The 16275-nt window shown below is 56.4% G+C and overlaps 1 protein-coding gene across 4 annotated transcripts in view; it reads right to left on the reverse strand.

The window, feature by feature from the left end:
- ZMIZ1 (zinc finger MIZ-type containing 1) overlaps positions 1-15249 on the reverse strand; it is a 220471-nt gene extending 205222 nt beyond the window's left edge. For all 4 annotated transcript variants that reach the window (XM_087824290.1, XM_087824289.1, XM_087824291.1 and 1 more), the window contains exon 1: positions 15177-15249. The gene's annotated coding sequence lies outside the window, so the exon portion shown is untranslated. The remainder of the gene's footprint in view (positions 1-15176) is intronic.
- Positions 15250-16275: the final 1026 nt, after the last annotated feature.

Consider the following 16275-nt stretch of genomic DNA (forward strand, 5'->3'; position numbering starts at 1 on the left):
ACAGGAAGGGAAGGCACACCAGGATGGCCAGCCAGGTCCCTGGCCACTGGGAATCGCTTAGAAACAGAGGGGAGGTACCTCTCACACGCTGAGCCAGATTCCCATTCTTGAAAGGTTCAGGCTTTCATTTCTCGAAAAGACGCTCACAAGGGCATCCTCTGGCTAAGGCCCGTGTTCGCCTCCAGCTGGCAGTCCTAACAAGCATTTTTATTAGGCACACACTGCCTTCTTCAGCCTCCACTCCCAGCAGCCCTGGGAAGGGGCACTCCCACCCATTTTACAGATGAGCAAGCTGACCCAGAGAGCCCCATAGACCCTCTCAACCCAAGTCACTCTCTTTCTGGGCCTGATGGGCAAAGCTAACCACTGCTAAGCGTCACACAGCATTCAGGTAGGGTTTTATCAGGCTGAGGTCTCTGTCCACTGAGCTCAATGACAGGTACAAATGGCAGGTGGTGGGGACTTGGCTCAGGGCCTGGCCCTATGCTGGGCATCTCGGACCCTTGGTCCCACCAGTCTGAGCCCTGCAGGCTGGTGTGGAGTCCCTAGAACAGCCCTGCCGGGCGCTGCAGGACTCTGGAGGGTGCTGGCAGCCAAGCTGCGGTTTTGTGCTCGGCTAACTCTTGGCTTCTGAGCAATAAAGTGGAGAGAGAAGAGACATGGCAAGAGGCAATGCCCACTCACTCAGCTCCGCGGCCTGTCTCAGGCAGCCTTCGGGGCTGAGCAGGCAGGGGGCAGAGTCCAGCAGAGACAAGGCCCACCGTACAAACACTGGCTCCGGCCACCTTCAAGGTGAGGGAAGGAGAGTCCCAGGGGTTTGTGCAGGTTCAGACCAGAGCAAGCTGGCCTGGCTTCTCCCCCAACCCACCTTTCTTCTCTCCCTGCTACCACCCTGGGAAGCAGGACTCCCTCTTTGTGCCTCTGCAAGTCACAAGAATGCCAGTTCAGTTATCAAGGGCTGCCTGGCTGCTGAAACTCCGGGGTTCTGGAGTCGCCTGACTCAGGAAGTACCTTCTTGCAGGAGAGATGAACAAAATGGGTAATTGGGAGGCACAAAGAAGGCAGAGGGCTTGCCTATGGTTATGCAGAAGGTTTAGAGACACAGGGATATGGGATGTTAGAGCTGGAAATGACCTTAGAGAGCCAAGTAATCCCAATGACCCCATGTTAATAATGGGTAAACTGAGGCCCAGAGACGGCAAGAGACCTGCTTAAGATGACTCTGAATCAATAAGAACTCTAGGATTGTCATCCTCGGTTTATCCCATTGGGCCAAGACAGAGCTGCCCTCCGTGACCCCAACCTCAAAAGTTAGGGAAGTTGCAGCACTTCCTTGTTTCCATAGTAACTAGCCACTGCTCCAGGAATACACTAAATGTTTTTGTTCCCTCCTCTGTGCTGGCCCTGGGCCAGGCTGTGCGGACACAGAGAGGAAAGAAAGAGGGGGTGTGAAGGGAGGCACAGACCAAGCCTTCGTTCCGGTCAATCCCAAGCAGTGGAGGACAAGAGCGAGAGAAACCAAAGACTTTTCAGTGGAGGAGGAAATCCCCAGTATCTGAGAGGCAGAGAAGAGAGTTCAGGGCTGGCAGCTTTTGAGCTGGGCTCTTAGGGATATATAGGAGTTAACCAGATAAAATTATGGGGGTGAAGGAATCGACAAAGGCCAAGGCTCCAGGGATTGAGAAAACAACAGTGCACGAAGTAGAGGCTATGAAAGTGGAGATGAATGGAAGACTCACAATGGAGACCAAATGCAGAAAGGCACAATGACAAGTGTAGGAAGAACGCCTCAGCACGCCTCTATTTATCCAACTGTTAAACAGGCATCTTATGACAGAGTAGCTTATGGCTAGATGGGAGGTGACAGGCATACAAGGAAAAGCCCTTGGACCCACAGGACTTGGAGACCTGGGCCAGCTCTCCAACCCTAACTGCTCAGCCTGCTTTGTGGAGGTAGACGGCACTCCTAGTGGGCTTCTGGGCATAACCTTGGTCAACCTTCAAAATACGTCCAGGATCTGATCACCAACACCCTCATCTGGGTTACTACAAAAGCTGCCCAGCTGGTTCCTTGTTTCCACCCTTGTCCCCTACAACCTATTCTCAGCTCACTAGCCAGAGGGACCTTCTTAGAGGGCACATCTTGGTCCTTTAATTCAAATCCTCCAGTGGCTTCCAAATTACTGAGCATGAAGTCAGAAACTCTTCCCGTGCTCCGTGCTCCATAAGGCCCTCTGTGACCTGGTCGCTGACCACCTTGCTCACTTCCTCTCCTAACTTCCTCCCTGTCCCCTTCCATCCAGCTATACTAGCCTCCTGGCCTTTCTTAGAGCATGTCAGGCATGATCTGGCCACTGGACCTTTGTACATGCTGTGCTCTCTGCTTGAAGTGTTCTCCCAAATGTTCACAGATTCACCCCCTTACCTTCCTGAAGTATCTATATGTTCAAAAGCTGCCACTTCAGAGAAGCCTCCCTAATCACTCCATCTAAAGAAGCCCAATATGCCACCCATTTCCCTATATCACCTTATCCTGACTTATTTTTCTTTAAAACATTCATTAAGTTGTAGAGTTACTATCTGTCTCACCTATGAGAATATAAGCAGGGCTTCTGTATGCCATGCAAGTTCACTGTTACAACTCCAGGGCCTGGAATAGTACCTGGCACATAGTAGGTGCAAAGAGAAAACCTTATTCTCAGGCTGGCACCAGGACCCATTGGCCGGAAACATGTGTTGCCCTCCCAGGGCACTGGCCCCCCAGACCTGGAAGGGAAGCAGGGCTTGGCCTGCCCAGTATCCCTGTCCCATACACACTAGGCCCTGGGCAGCCCAAGGAATTGATCTCAGGGAGCATGAGATGGAAGGAGGCCAGGCTGGCTAAGGTGGGAGGAGTTGATATAATGCTGGCTTTGCAGCCGGCTTCCTTCTCTCTCTGGACCTCAGTTCCCTAACCTGGGAAATGGGGATGAGAAGAGGATTAGAAAAGCTAGTTGCCCAGGTCCCTCCTGCTCCAACAGTCTGGGCATCTTTGGGTCTTCAGAACCCTGGGAGAGGTCACAGCAGATTGAAACCAGGGCCACAGATTCAAGCCATGGTCCCAGGCCAGGGTAACATCCTGCAGCCAACTGGACCAGACATCTGGTCAAGGGGTCTCAGGTGGGCTCCTGGAAATCCTGTTTCCATTCTAGGTGATGGCTGGCAGAGTGCAGGGTAGAACAGTCTGAGCCAGGAGGTAAAGGGGATGCCGTGTCACAGGTCAGGGGCCCCAGGCTTGGAGAGCCAGCTTTCTCATGGGGACCTCAGGGAATACCTGACTGTCCCTGGGCTGAACACTTCTGGTGAGCACAGCCAGAGGCATGAGGCCCAGAAGCTTTGAGAGATGTGGGTAGTAAGTCCCAGGCTAGCCAGGCACCAGGGCGACAGACATGGGGGGACTTCCCTGTGTCTTGCTCCAGCAAAGGATTTCTGTCAAATGACAAGGCAGGGACTGGGCATGGCTGGTGGGTTTTAGCTCCAGCTCTGCTATGGACTTGCCCTGTGACTTTGGGATGGCTTCTGTCCCCTCTGGGGTCAGACTCAGCGGGTAAATGAGAGAGTTGGCCTGGGCGATCTCCAAAGCCTTTCTGTGCTGACATTATCACCACTGCACCAGGTAATTAAACATTCCATTCCTCGCCACTGGGACATTGCGCAGCATGCACAGAGCTGGTCCTCCCTTCTGACTCCTCAGCAGCCCCAGGGGAGACCATCAGTGGGAGGCAGCACCGCCAGTTCAGACTCCAAATCCAGTGCTCTCTGCAGACACCTCAGGTCCCTGGGGCCTCAGGACATTTAGGCAGGATGTTCCCTGACAGAGTGGCAGGGAGAAGAGCTGGGCAGACAGGGGCTAGGTAAGAAGGGGGTGGAGGCAGACAGGGAGGGAGCACTACTCACAGCTCCCTGGTTCCTTCCCAGCAAGGGACCCCAGTACCAGTGGCGGATGGGCATGCTGGAACAAGCTGGGAAGATGCCAGTCTTCTGGAACCATCTGGCATGTCTGGCTCTGCTTGAAGAGCAGATGCTGGGCCACGTTTGTTCCCTGGGACCCCAATGAGCCATTCTTGGGACGTCCTCAGCCTATTTCCATGTTTCACAACCTGAGTTAGACCATTTCCAGGTCAGGCCCAAGGTCTCCAAGCTGACCAGGCTCTTACCAGAGGCAGAGACAATATGGGGACAAAGGAAGGCCACCTCCTCCAGGTAGCCCACTCTGCCCACTTTAGCTTTGCACTCAGCATAGAGAGGAGAAGTCTCTGGGGATATATCCCTGATGTAGACTATGGAAAGGAGTTCCCAAGACCCGAGTTCACCATATTCTGCATGGTCCTGAGATGAGAAGTGTGTGTGTGGGGGGAGTGGCATCCTTCCAGGTTCCATAAAAGGTGGAGGGATTGCTGGGAGGCAGGGAGCAGCCTGTTCCTGGAAGTGTGCAAACTCACACCAGAAGGTGCTCGGTGGGGATGCTGTGTAACAGGCATCAGATGAGTGGCCACCAAGCTCCCCTGTGGTCTTGAGAATCAAAGATCCCACGAGCACCGGGAATAGTAGTATCTGGAACCACCCTTGGGGGGGGGACAGGAGGAGTTGGTCTTATGCTGGCCCAGACACCTCGAGGAAGCTGCCTAGGAGGGGAACCATACACCAGGCAGAAAGCTCCAAGAATTCTGGGGCCCACAAGAATGCAACCCCCAAAGCAGCTCCACTCCTTCTGCCTAAAGGGACAGACCCTGCAGATGAAGCACAAGCGAAAATGAAGGTGTCGCCGGGCTGGGGTAGGAGGAACCAGCGTGCTTCTGCAGGGGATAAATCAACACTGAAGTCACAGCTTCAGGGAGCTCCTTTCACAGCCACTGCCCTATCCCAAAACCCAGACAAGAAAAAACACCTGAGGCTTCCTCTCCTTTTCCAGGATCAGAAGGACAGGGAGGTCCTGGAGCTCAGGGGGCTGAGCAAAGCAGAGAGGCTGGTAGCCAAGGAGTCCCCTGCTAGCCACAAAGCCCACCCCTCAGAATCCGGAAAGTCAGAGACATGAGGACTGGGACCCAGGGAGCTAGAGTGACTCATCCTGGTCACACAGGGGGCCTGCCAGCACGGGAACCCAGCTCAGGCCAGAGCTCTCCCCAGGGCCCCGCTGGCTCTCCCTACTAACAGCAGCGTGACACCCCCAGCTAGGGGCTCACAACTGACTCGTACCAGCACCATCGGGTGCTTCTCTGTGTAAATGTCAGTGGGCCCATGGCCCATGAGAAGGAAACATTAACCGGAGCGGGATAAACAGGCAGCTCGGCCAGCAGGGTTGAAATTAGCCTCCTGACACAGAGGAACAGCCCTAAACCAGTCCTGCCCAGCCTTCCTAAAAAAGGGAAGGAGGGGGGACTTCTTCCCTTCACCCTCATCTCCACCTAGCTCTTTTGGGGTGTTTCAGCCTGACACTAGCACATCTCAGAGGACAAGACCGCTGGTTTCAGAAGCGAGGTCAGCCAGCACAGGAGACTCTCTGCTGGGGCCACCCTGCCCCTGTGCCAGGTCTGTGTCCCTGTTAGTGACCTTGGTCAGGTCCCTTCCCCTCAGCCTCAGTTTCTTCTCTAGTACACAGCCAGCTGGGTAAGAAGCAGGAGTCACACACACGATGCCTCCGTGGCTCGGGAGGTGACACAAATGAGTTGGAGTGAAAGGTTTGTGGGCAGGAGGTGGGGAGAGATAGCAGGCAGTCCTGCTCCACTCAAGGGCAGGGGTAATTTTAGCTGCTCGGATGCAGGCCAATGCTCGTACACTGCTCTCAGGCATCCAAACTGATTGAAGGGTCTGAACGCCGCGGACCATCTCGGCAGAAAAGTACACACTTGCAAGGTGCGCACACGAGTTTAGGGGCTCAGGGCCCTACAGGGTGGTTCAAGGCCCTTCCTGCTGACGGTTGGCAAGTCTCTGAGGCCTGTCTCTAGGGAAACAGCAGAGGTGCCACCCCTCTGCCAAGCTGGCCTTGCTTTTGGGACTGCCCAACCACAAACAGATTTGTGGTCTGCTAACAACAAAAGAAACAGAGGCCAGAGAAAGTGAGAGACCTGCAGGCTTGAGGGGGGTAGGTGTCAAGAAGCAGTGCCAAGAAAGCAGGCTGGGGAGGTTTCTGTCCAGCCGGAGCTGTCCTCTGCCTTGCCAGCAAGAGCGGTGCCCCCGGAAGGTGGTTCTTAGGGAGGGAAACCATCCTCTGGACAGCACCACCGATGCCAGAGGTGGAAGGGGCCATCTAGCCTGGCATTTCCCAAGATGTTCCACTGCATAAAACAGGGAGGTGGGAGGAGTGTCCTGGAGTTTGGGAAACACTGGGTGAGGCAAAGGGTGGGCAATTCCCAGGAGTGGGAGGGTGTGACCCACTAACGTTCCTTTTGTGGACTGGTGTTCCTGAGAACCCACTCAGGAAACCTTGATGTCGTCTCAGCTCAGGATTTCAGATGAGGAAACTGAGGCCCTGGAGGGTCCCATGACCGGTCTAAGTTCCCACGGTTAGTTCCAGTTCACAGCGATTCTGCACAGTAGTTTATGGTTGACAAGCCCGGTCCCCCCATGCTCTCCTCTGCTCCACAAAGAAAGCGCCTGGGAGGGAGGAAGCATGACTCGCCTTAACTTATAGGTAGGAAAGCGGTCTGGGGAAGGAACCCAGGTATGCAAACCTCCACCTCTGGAAGACCTCACTAAGCTCTCTAGGGGGAATGGGCTTCACAGGCAGGCTGAATTAAAATGAATTTGGAATTTGGGGGGGGGGGCTCTCAGAGATAACCTGCTAGCCCTTTCTGTTACAAAGGGGAAACTGTGGATAATGGCAGGGGCGAGGGGGTGAGGAAGCCTGGATCCCACGCCAGCTTTGGTTGGTCCTGAGGTACCAGGTGGCCTTGGGCAGTCCACCTGACTCAGCCTCCTCATTTGTAAGTGGCAGGTAATGCAATGCTAATGGCTGCACCAGGCGTCATGAGAGCAATGGTCATGACAATGACCGAGGCTACCATTTCTTGAGCACCTACTGTATGCCAGGCACTGTCTGTGCTCCATTTTCTCAACCTATGGGGAAGGCAGTATGCTATTTTTATACTATTAGCAAACCTGCTTTGCAGATGTGGAGCCCAAAATTGGAGAAGTTAAATCTAACTTGCCCATAGCCACAGAGATTGCAAAGGGCGAAGCAGATTGAACACAGGCAGTCTAAGAGCCTAAAACAAAATAGCTGCTCAAGAAATTCTGGCTATTGTGATATTGATGGTAGACTTTGGCAAGTTGTCTTAAAGATGTAAACAACAGCCGGAGCCCCAAAGCACGTCAATGGAAACTTCCATCCCTCCTCACCCTGACCACTCAGCCCCGCCCTGGTGAGACACCGGTGGGTGCAGGGAGCTACCTCACTGTATGAGGAGTTCCCTCCTCTCTCTGGGCTTTGGGTTTCCCCACCAGCAAAACAAGAAGGTTGGGCAGAGATCCTCGAGGGCCCTCCCCACTTGCAAATAACAAGTAAGTTTCAGGACCTGTCCCTAGAGGTCTCTGCGCCCTGTCTGTCCCTCAGCCGGGCTGCTGGCGGGTCAGAGACGGCTGCCTTGTTTCCCAGCGTCAGTCAAATTCACCAGGGAGCTGAGTGGGAGTTTGGGCAAGAGCCAGCAGACCTGTGAGGTCCAGGTACCTCGCATCTCCTCCCTCATCCTGTCCTGAGCCCATTGGCTCTTCCTCACATCCTGTCACCTGGGCCTGACGAAGGTGACTCCCAGGGAGCAGCAAGAGGGCTCCTTCTCTGCTTTTCCATCCACAGAGAAAGTGAGGGCAGGAACAAGGCAGCAGGGGCCACTGGCCCTGCAAAGGACAAAAGACAGCACATAGAGGAGTGTGTGGGGTGGGGGGCAGGCGGAAGAAGCCACCCATCTTCTTGGACTAAACAGGCCTGGGCAGATGAGACACCTTGTACCCTCCCTAGAGGGTTTAAGTTTTACTTCCCTCACATCTGCAATGCAACCAACCTACCTTTCAAAAACATGCTGAGATGCTGTGTAGGATCTGGGGGCACTGCTGAAAACTTCCCTTATTTCTTACCCCGAGAGTTCAGAAATGAGCCCAGTCCTCGCAGGTTCAGTGGGCCCTTCCCAAGTCAAAAAGGAAAAGCAGTTTTTGATGAGCTCTGGAGGGTGGCTAACAGGGCTGCGCCTGGCCAACAGGACATGCTCAATAAATGTTTAACGAACTAATGGGCTAAAGAGACGGGGTTCCAGGCCTGGCTCTTTCACTAGCTCGCTGCTGTCCTCGGATATGGCCAGTTGTTTCCATAGTTGGGTGTCTTGGGCTAGGTAACCCCTGTAGCCCCCAATTCTATACTACATGCTTAGGGGTGCAAAACAGAGCCCGGGAGCTCCTGGAGTGGAAGGAGATTTCAAACTTCTTTCCCCAGTGTTCCAGAACAAAGAGGGCAGGATGCAACTTCTGGGTGGGACCCTCCAGGGCAGGGGTAGAGGGCGGCACAGCCATCCACCCCCACCCCCACCTGGCTGGCCACCACAAGTGCCAACCTCTGTGGGTGGATAGAGTTGTTGGGAAATAAGAATGGGGGTAGGGCAGGAAAAAAGATGGGAATGGGTGCAGTTTCCATTAAAGCCAGACACCAAAAAAATAATTTTGCAAGAGCCACTGAAAAGTACAAAGAAATTATATTTTAACAACCCCCCAATCAGAATAGCTTTGCCATTTTTTGGCAAAGCAATCATTTGCATTAAATTGGACTCTCCAAGAGATCAAGAATCTGGGAGAGACTGGTGGGGGAGAAGGGAGAAAGGCCCCATATCTGGGAGCCCTGGGGGAGGCAGGCGTCTGTTCTCTGTAGACATCCTGGCCAGCAGAGGCTGGAATCCTTGTGGGTCCCGGAATTCGTGTGAGTGAGTGTGTGTGTGTGTGTGTGTGAGAGAGAGAGAGAGAGAGAGAGAGAGAGAGAGAGAGAGAATGAATAGGTAATGCCAACTGGGGAGCAGGCTTCATGACAAATGAAGCCCCTGGCCCCTATTTCTGGGGAAAAACATGTCTGGAGGGGAAAACATGTCAATAGCCCCTGGGCAATTCCAGCCCAGCCCTGAAGTCTCCAGGGACAAAGATTACAAAGTCAGACCACTGCAAGTCCCTGATACCCTGCAGCTACCAGCCATCGAGGCCCTGAGCCAGGTAGGCCTCAGTTTCCCCATCTGTCCAGTGAGGGGTTGAAGCTGACAATGTTCAACGGCCAAGCCTGCTGTGACAGTCAGTGATGCTAGGATTCTACAGAAAAGCACACCTACCATCACTCAGGCCCTCACCCCAGAGACTTGGGAAGGGTGTCCCCAGTCCCCAGCCGGCTGTCTAAGCTGGGGTTGGGGCAGAGTGGAGTCCCCACACCGTCTGTCCTCAACAGCCTGCCACAGCTGAAACCTTCAAGTGGTTACAATTACAGCCAGGCTAACAGGATTAGGGGCGCATTGAAATCTAAGAAATCTAATTAGCTCAGACACCCCGGCCTCCCCCAGCATGATCCTGCAGTAACCCCAGCAGCTGGGCCTGACAGGTGGGGCCCAGGGCCCTCCCAGGCTACAGTCATTACCTGTGCAGGTGTGCCAAACTGGGCCAGGCTTCCTGGGGAGGTGCCAGCTCAGCCTGCCCAGCTGCTCCCTGCTCTGTACCCCACCCGATACAGCCCTGTCCTGGAGTGGCACTCAGATGAGCTTCAGAAAAGCAGGCACAGGTCCTGGGCAGCAGGTGGGCTGTTTTGGGGTGCAGAAGGAACCCAAGGGCTCCCACAGGGCAGCTACCCCACAGGGCCTGGGCACTGACTCAGCCAGCGGAGGGGCAGGCTGAGTCAATGTCTGTATCTATAGAAACCACCGCAGCCCAGGGAAGAGCCTTGGGCTGCACAGGAACCTGGGGCCCAGAAACATTTCTGCTTCCTGCTCCAGGGCTGAGGATGGCGGTGAAGGCCATGCACAAACATGTATACCCAGGAAGTCATGGATGGATTTGGGACTCAGAGCAAGCTCAGGGGCACAGCTGCTGGTGAGTGGGAGGAGGGGCAGGTGAAGCCCACCTATTACCTTTTCTGGGCACAGCTCCTCTTCCTTAACCTCAGACTCCCACCCCTATTCTTGTGGTCCACACCAGCCTCTGCATCCAGGTCCTGTCTGGCCGGTAGGCTGGGGAGGCGGGAGCACAGAGTGTTGGCATCTGTAAGGCCTGAAGTTGAGTCCTGGCTTAGTGACAGTCACGTCACCTCTGTGAATCTCGGTTTTCTTCTCCACTAAATGGGGTAATTCCAAATACTAGCTAGCTTACGCTGTTGTTATTGGGGTTAATCAAAGTTGGAGAGTGCTTCCAAATCCACCCAGTGCCACACAAAAGCAAGGGGCCGCGGTTATTACTGTCATCGTGCGCCCCATGGCAGGCAGCCAGCTGGTAGTGGTTAATTATTTATTTGGACTGATCTTCCTGCCCTGACTGGACTGTAAACTCCGAAGGAACAGGAACTGTCTTACACACTTCTGGGTCTCTCACTGGCCACGGTCCTCACACCGTGGACTCTCAGGAAATATCTGTGGCATCAATGCTGGGCCCCTGACCAAACCCCACCCCCTGTTATGTATCTCCTTCCTTCTCATCCTGGATCCAATGAGAGAAAGTGCCAAGAGGCGAACCCAGCACACAAAGACAGAGGACAGGGAGCCCCTTGGGCAGACCCGTCCCCACGCCCCACAGGCTGGAAGCAGCACTTGAAGGGTGTCTCCCATCCCACGTCAGTATGGCTCGCTTGGGCAATGGTCTTAAATCTGTGATCATTTAGGAAAAAACAAATCTGTGGTCCGGGGACCCCTGGAACCTCAAGACTAGAGTGAGAGCCAAGAGTGATTGATTTCCAGAAGGTATGCCATGCAGTAGAGCACACTAACAGCCAGAGCTGTCCATTGAAGGCACAGGCTGCCCATAGGTGGTGAGTGCCCTGTCATGGGGGGCATGCAAGCCAAGGCTAGACAACAAACTGTCAGGGAGGTAGGCTTGGATGGGAAAATAGCATCTGGAAAATGCTTCTAGCACCCCAATCCAACCCCTTTGTGCTCCATCTATTCTGTGCCCAGAGCCTGACAGGCCTTTGGGGGATACACTTCCAGAGCTCTTGTTACATCTGTCTCACCCTCACAGCAACCAAGTGGGTGAGAGGGATTCTGTCATTGGATCCATTTTACAGATGAGGAGACTGAGGCCCAGCAGAGTGGAGCTACTGGCCCAAAGGATCCAGCAAGCTACGATCTCCTGACACCTCTTCCCCATCTCCTCAGGTAATGGGAAGACCCACATAATCACAATAGATTCTGGACTCTTTCCAGAGCCTGTGCCTGGGACTGTTTTTTTTTTTTTTCCAAGCCTCCCTTTATCTTCCCTGAGGGCAGGGCCCAATCTCAGAATCATCCCTGTTGCTTACAGCCCAGTCAGGCTCTGCCTCCCTTCATCCTCAGGGCCACAGGGACAAAGAGCCCCTCCCCACAAGGCGTGGGCTGAGGCCACTGTGTCCTGCTGAGAGGCCAGAGTCGTCACTGGGCAAGACTACAGCGGTGTCCAGGGTAATTGCAGCAGCCTAGCCTTTGTTGTCCACACAAAACCTAAGGAACCTCATAAAGATGAGGCAGTGATAGGAGCCAGGCAAAGGCCCTCGGGAGCAAAGTTATGAATGAAAACGTATGGGACCCAGTCATGGCCTGGCAGGCCCTGCTTCCTGGTTCCGTGACAGAGTGCCCAGAGAAGCTTCCGGAAATTAACTTGTTGGTTCCAGAATTGCTTACAGCAACATCTCTCCCTGGGGCTGGGGTCACAGCTGCCTCTTGGACCCTGGCCAAGGCCAGAGAACTTAGTATCAGCGGCTTCACACTGGGGTACTCTTGTGACAAAACTCTCAGGACACAGCAGGCCTCAAAGTGTCTTCCTCCCTTGTCCACCTTCTATCTCTGTCAATCAGGAAAAAAGTGAAGTCTGCAGCTCTTCTGAGTCAGGTCCTTCCTTCTGCAATTTTCCAGGGTGAGTTGACAATGGACACTTGTCCAGTTGGGGCCCATCTCCGGGTACTAGGAATGGAGATAATGTTGTGTGACTTTCACTAGGGAAGTGAGGGGAGGGGGGGCGCTATGTTTCTGTGGCCAACCCCACAGTCTCTGGACCTTTCTTCACTTTTCTCCTGGCTGTGAAGAGGTCAATCCGCCATCCCTTTCCTTAGGGGGAAAAAGGGACATTTTGTCCCCACAAATAAGCCAGAAGCCAGCAGTCCTTTTCTGCATAGACAGGGTTAGTTACCAAAATCTCCCATAAGTACAGCAGTTTCTTATTCCCAACTCTTCTCTGTGAGCCATATGCTGAGTACCTCAAAACTCAATCCAAAATCCATTTAAAACTTTTGAAATCTCCCTCCCTCAACTCCCCCCAAGTCACTGCCACCAACTCTCAAAAGTCTAAAGTTTGGAGATTTACATGTGAAAACAGCATTTCATAACCTCGTGACTTGGGACAAGGAGATGCTTCTGTCCTTTTGGGAAAAACAAAACCCAACCAAAATCATAAAACTCAGAAGAAAACACCATCTCCCTCCAAATGCATTCCCTTGGCCCCAAAGTCACACGTGCTCTGTGGCAGATACAGCTTTCAATGTGTCTTTTGTTTGATGCTGGTGTTTCAACATCCTCAACTTGAAGAAAGAAAGGTCAGCACAAGGCTTGAGGCGTTCACAAACCACACCACCAGGGCCAGGCAGCAAGCGAGCGAGGGGCCAGGAATTCCCCCCACTCTGGACCTCCCCCGAAAGCAGCCAGGACAGAGAAAGTTATGGGCTTGTTCCCTCTTCCAAACTTCCCAGATAGCTTACAAGCGACTTTTAAACTCCCGGAACCATACAAACACCAGCGGAGGCAAGTTGGAGTTCATCACCAACCAAGCTGCCCATTCTGCAGCCACAGCGCCTGCCTCTTTCTCTCCACCTTAAAAAAAAACAAAAATAAGCAAAGCCAGGCACCTCTGGGAACAGCCTCTGGCCTCCTGCCCTGACCTGTGTAACCAGCCTGTCCTCACACCCACAGGGAGGAGGAGACAGCACTGGTTAGCCCTCTGGTCCACCAGGCCCTGTCCCCGGGTTGCAGCAGAGAGGCAAACTGTTGCTCAAGAAAGTCCTCCAGAAAACCCTTGGCACCAAACGCAGCTCCGGGTGGCTCCTACCCAGCACCAAGCCAGTGGCTTCCGTTGGAGGCGCTTCCCACTGCCCTTTTAAATCTGTGGCGTTCGTCTCCCTCTCCCATGCCCTGGGCAGTCCACCCAGGGGGCTCCAAATGACCACGGCAGAGCAGGGAGGAGGAAAAGGCTGGCGGAGCAGTGCCCTCAGCCTGCCAGCCCAGCCGCCAGCTTCTTGGAGGACCTCTGAGAGAACATTTGTTTGGGCTGCCAAGTTAAATCTTCCTCCCTCATGTCAGGGCATTGGAAAAGCAGTCAGGGGAGAGGAGAAGGGGGAGAGCGGGGGAAGGAGCAGCGGGAGGGAGGGAAGAAGGGAGGCGGGCGAGCAAGCTCTTGGAGCCCCAGCTCTCCGGCACTGCCGGCCCTGGAAGCTGGCGGCTCCGCGGCGGGCGCAGCCGGGACTCCGGATGCCCAAACAGGGGCCGAGCTGCCAGGCCTCCGGGGTCCCGCACCTGGTGCCAGGCGCCCTGGGCCCGCGCCCGGGGAGTGGCCCTCGCTCCGTGTCCCGCTGGAGGGGCGAGGTGGTAAGGGAAGCGGAGGAAGAAAAAGTTTTCGGCAGGTAGAGGGGGAGGGCCGGGCGGCCCCGCCGTGGGGCTGTCCCTCGGGGAAGGGTGGGGGGCCCGGGCCGGCCGCCCTGGCGCGCTCCCGCCCGGGTTGTTTACATTCCTGGAGTGTCTTTTAAACCCGGGGCTGAGGCCGGCTCCCGGCCTTCTCCGGCGGCTCCGGGGCAGTCTCCCGTGAAAATCTGCTGGCGCACAATGGCTGGGAAGGCGGCCGCCCCTCGCCCGCGCCCCCGCTGCTCCGGGGCGGAGAGCCTGCCCTGCGCACCCGGCCCTCTCCCCACCCGGCTGGCTTCCTGGACAGATGTCCTCGGCGAGGGGGCGACGCGCGCCCGCTGTCCGCGCCCCAGACGCCGAGGCCGCGCTCCCCACTGCTTTCTCCCCAGCCTAGACGCCAGGAATGTGAAACAAGCTTCCAGAGCCCGCCCCCCAACCCTGCTCCAGCTCCGGCCCCCCAACCTCCGCCCGGGCTGGCCTCCCACTCCCCGGGGGCCGCCGCCGCCGCCGCCGGAGACGAAGAGGAAGAAAGAACACGGGGAAATTACTTTCGTATTTGCAACGCGCGCGCGCGCACACACACGCACATCTTCCCTACGGGCACCCCTCCTGGCCGGGGCAGCCCGGACCAGGCGTTGCCCTTAATGCCCCTCCGGTTTCTAAAGACCTACAGGAAGCCCCTACACACACCCCTCGGCGATCCCCGCTCGTACCGTGCGCCTTGTCTCCCCGGGCAATTCACACACAAACAACTTAACCGCGCCCCCACCACCCATTTACAAAAGTGTGTGTTTTCCCTGGAAATCCGGATGCACAACTTAACACTACTACCCCTTGCCACCCCGATCCGGCGCCGTCCCTAGCGGTTCTCGTACACACAGGCTCAATACTTCCCGTCTTCCCAAAGGAGGCGAGGGAGACGGAGGATCCGATCCTTTCCTCCCTTCCTCCCTCCCCGAACCCCGGTCCAGCCCGGCCCCCGGTGTACAGAACGGAGGCTGGAGGCGCACCGGCAGGAGGCGGGCACCAGGTCGGCATGCGCACAACCGTACTCAAGCCGCGTACACCCGAGGAGCCCCGGCTCCCGCGCTCAGTCCCAGCCGGCTCCGCACAGCCCGGTGTTTGCCGGTCGCTTGGGCCTCGGCCCCCGGCCGCCACGGGGAGCGCAGCGGAGCCCGGTTGCGGGCCACTCGCCCTGCTCGCCTGGTCCCAGCGGACCCTTCAACGGAAAAGCCCCAAGCACCCAGCGCCCCACGCTCGCGCCCCAAGAGTCCACGGGGAGCGGGAGGAAGGCCGGGGCCAGCGGGCGCCCTGGTCTGGCTTCAAACTTACCAGGCACTGCGAGCGCCGCTGCCGCCGCTGGAGGACGCGCCGCCGCCGCCGCTGCCGCTGCCGCCGCCGCCGCCGCGGGCGGGCAGGGCCGGCTCGGGCCGGGAGGAGCACTGCGAGGGCGCCGAGATCGGCTCCTCTCCGGTTCCTGTTCGGCTCGAACCGGGGCTGGGGTCACCGCGCTGCGCCGGCGCTGCTCACTAGCTCGGCCGCCCGATCGCTGGTCGCCCGCCCGCCCGCCGCCCGGCCGCTCGCTCTCCCGGTCGCCCGCCGCCGCTCGCTTTTTTAATGTCCACAGACAGTGAAAAGGAACTCGGCGTTAGGGGGTGAGTAAGTGAATCAACTCGCCCGGAGCCGAGCAAGTTGAAGTGTCAGATTACATTGGCTATTCTATTTCCAAAGGGCCCCGCGCCGCCGGCCGCCCGCAAAAGCCGGCGCGGATTCCCAGACGGAGCGGAGCGCGGAGCCTCCGCAGCCGCCTCCGGCGCTCGGCTCGGCTCTGCTCGCGCGCTCTCTGCGCTCTCGCCGCCCTTTCCCTTTCCTTTCCCCCCACTTTCTTTCCCTCGCCTCTCCTTTCCCTTCCTTTGCTTGCTTTCTTACCCGCTCCTCAGTCCGAGCCCTCTTCAAGCTTTTCCCCTCTCTGGCTCTGAAGGGCTTCGCGTGACACCCTCCCACCCCCACCTCTCACCTCCTTCCTCCCTCCTCCCACCACTACTCCCTGGCCGCCCCCAGCTCCACCCCAGCAACTTTGGAGTAGGAGAGAAATGCTGAGCTTTGGAAGGGACCACGTTGGGAAGGGGGCTAAAATCACCCGGTTCACTGGAGTGTCCCCCTTCACTCGCACGACCCCGACTGGAACGCACACCCGGCTGCTAATGCGGTCAGGTCCCCGAATTGGGGGTGAGCGAGTTGCTAACAAGATCGCCAACGCTTTCCCTTGGAGAGGGCTTTGGGGTTCTTCCCAAAGCCCGGGGACTGGCAGGTGGGGCGAGCAGAGGACACCTCACCACCACCACCACCAAGGGCGAAGTTGGGGGAGGCTGGAGCGCGGCACTCCGACGGCTGAAAGGAGCGGTGCGCAGGGTCTGTCTCGTGCACTCTT

Source organism: Miniopterus natalensis, chromosome 14 (assembly GCF_054644295.1).
Source record: "Miniopterus natalensis isolate mMinNat1 chromosome 14, mMinNat1.hap1, whole genome shotgun sequence".
In the NCBI taxonomy this organism is placed as follows: domain Eukaryota; kingdom Metazoa; phylum Chordata; class Mammalia; order Chiroptera; family Miniopteridae; genus Miniopterus; species Miniopterus natalensis.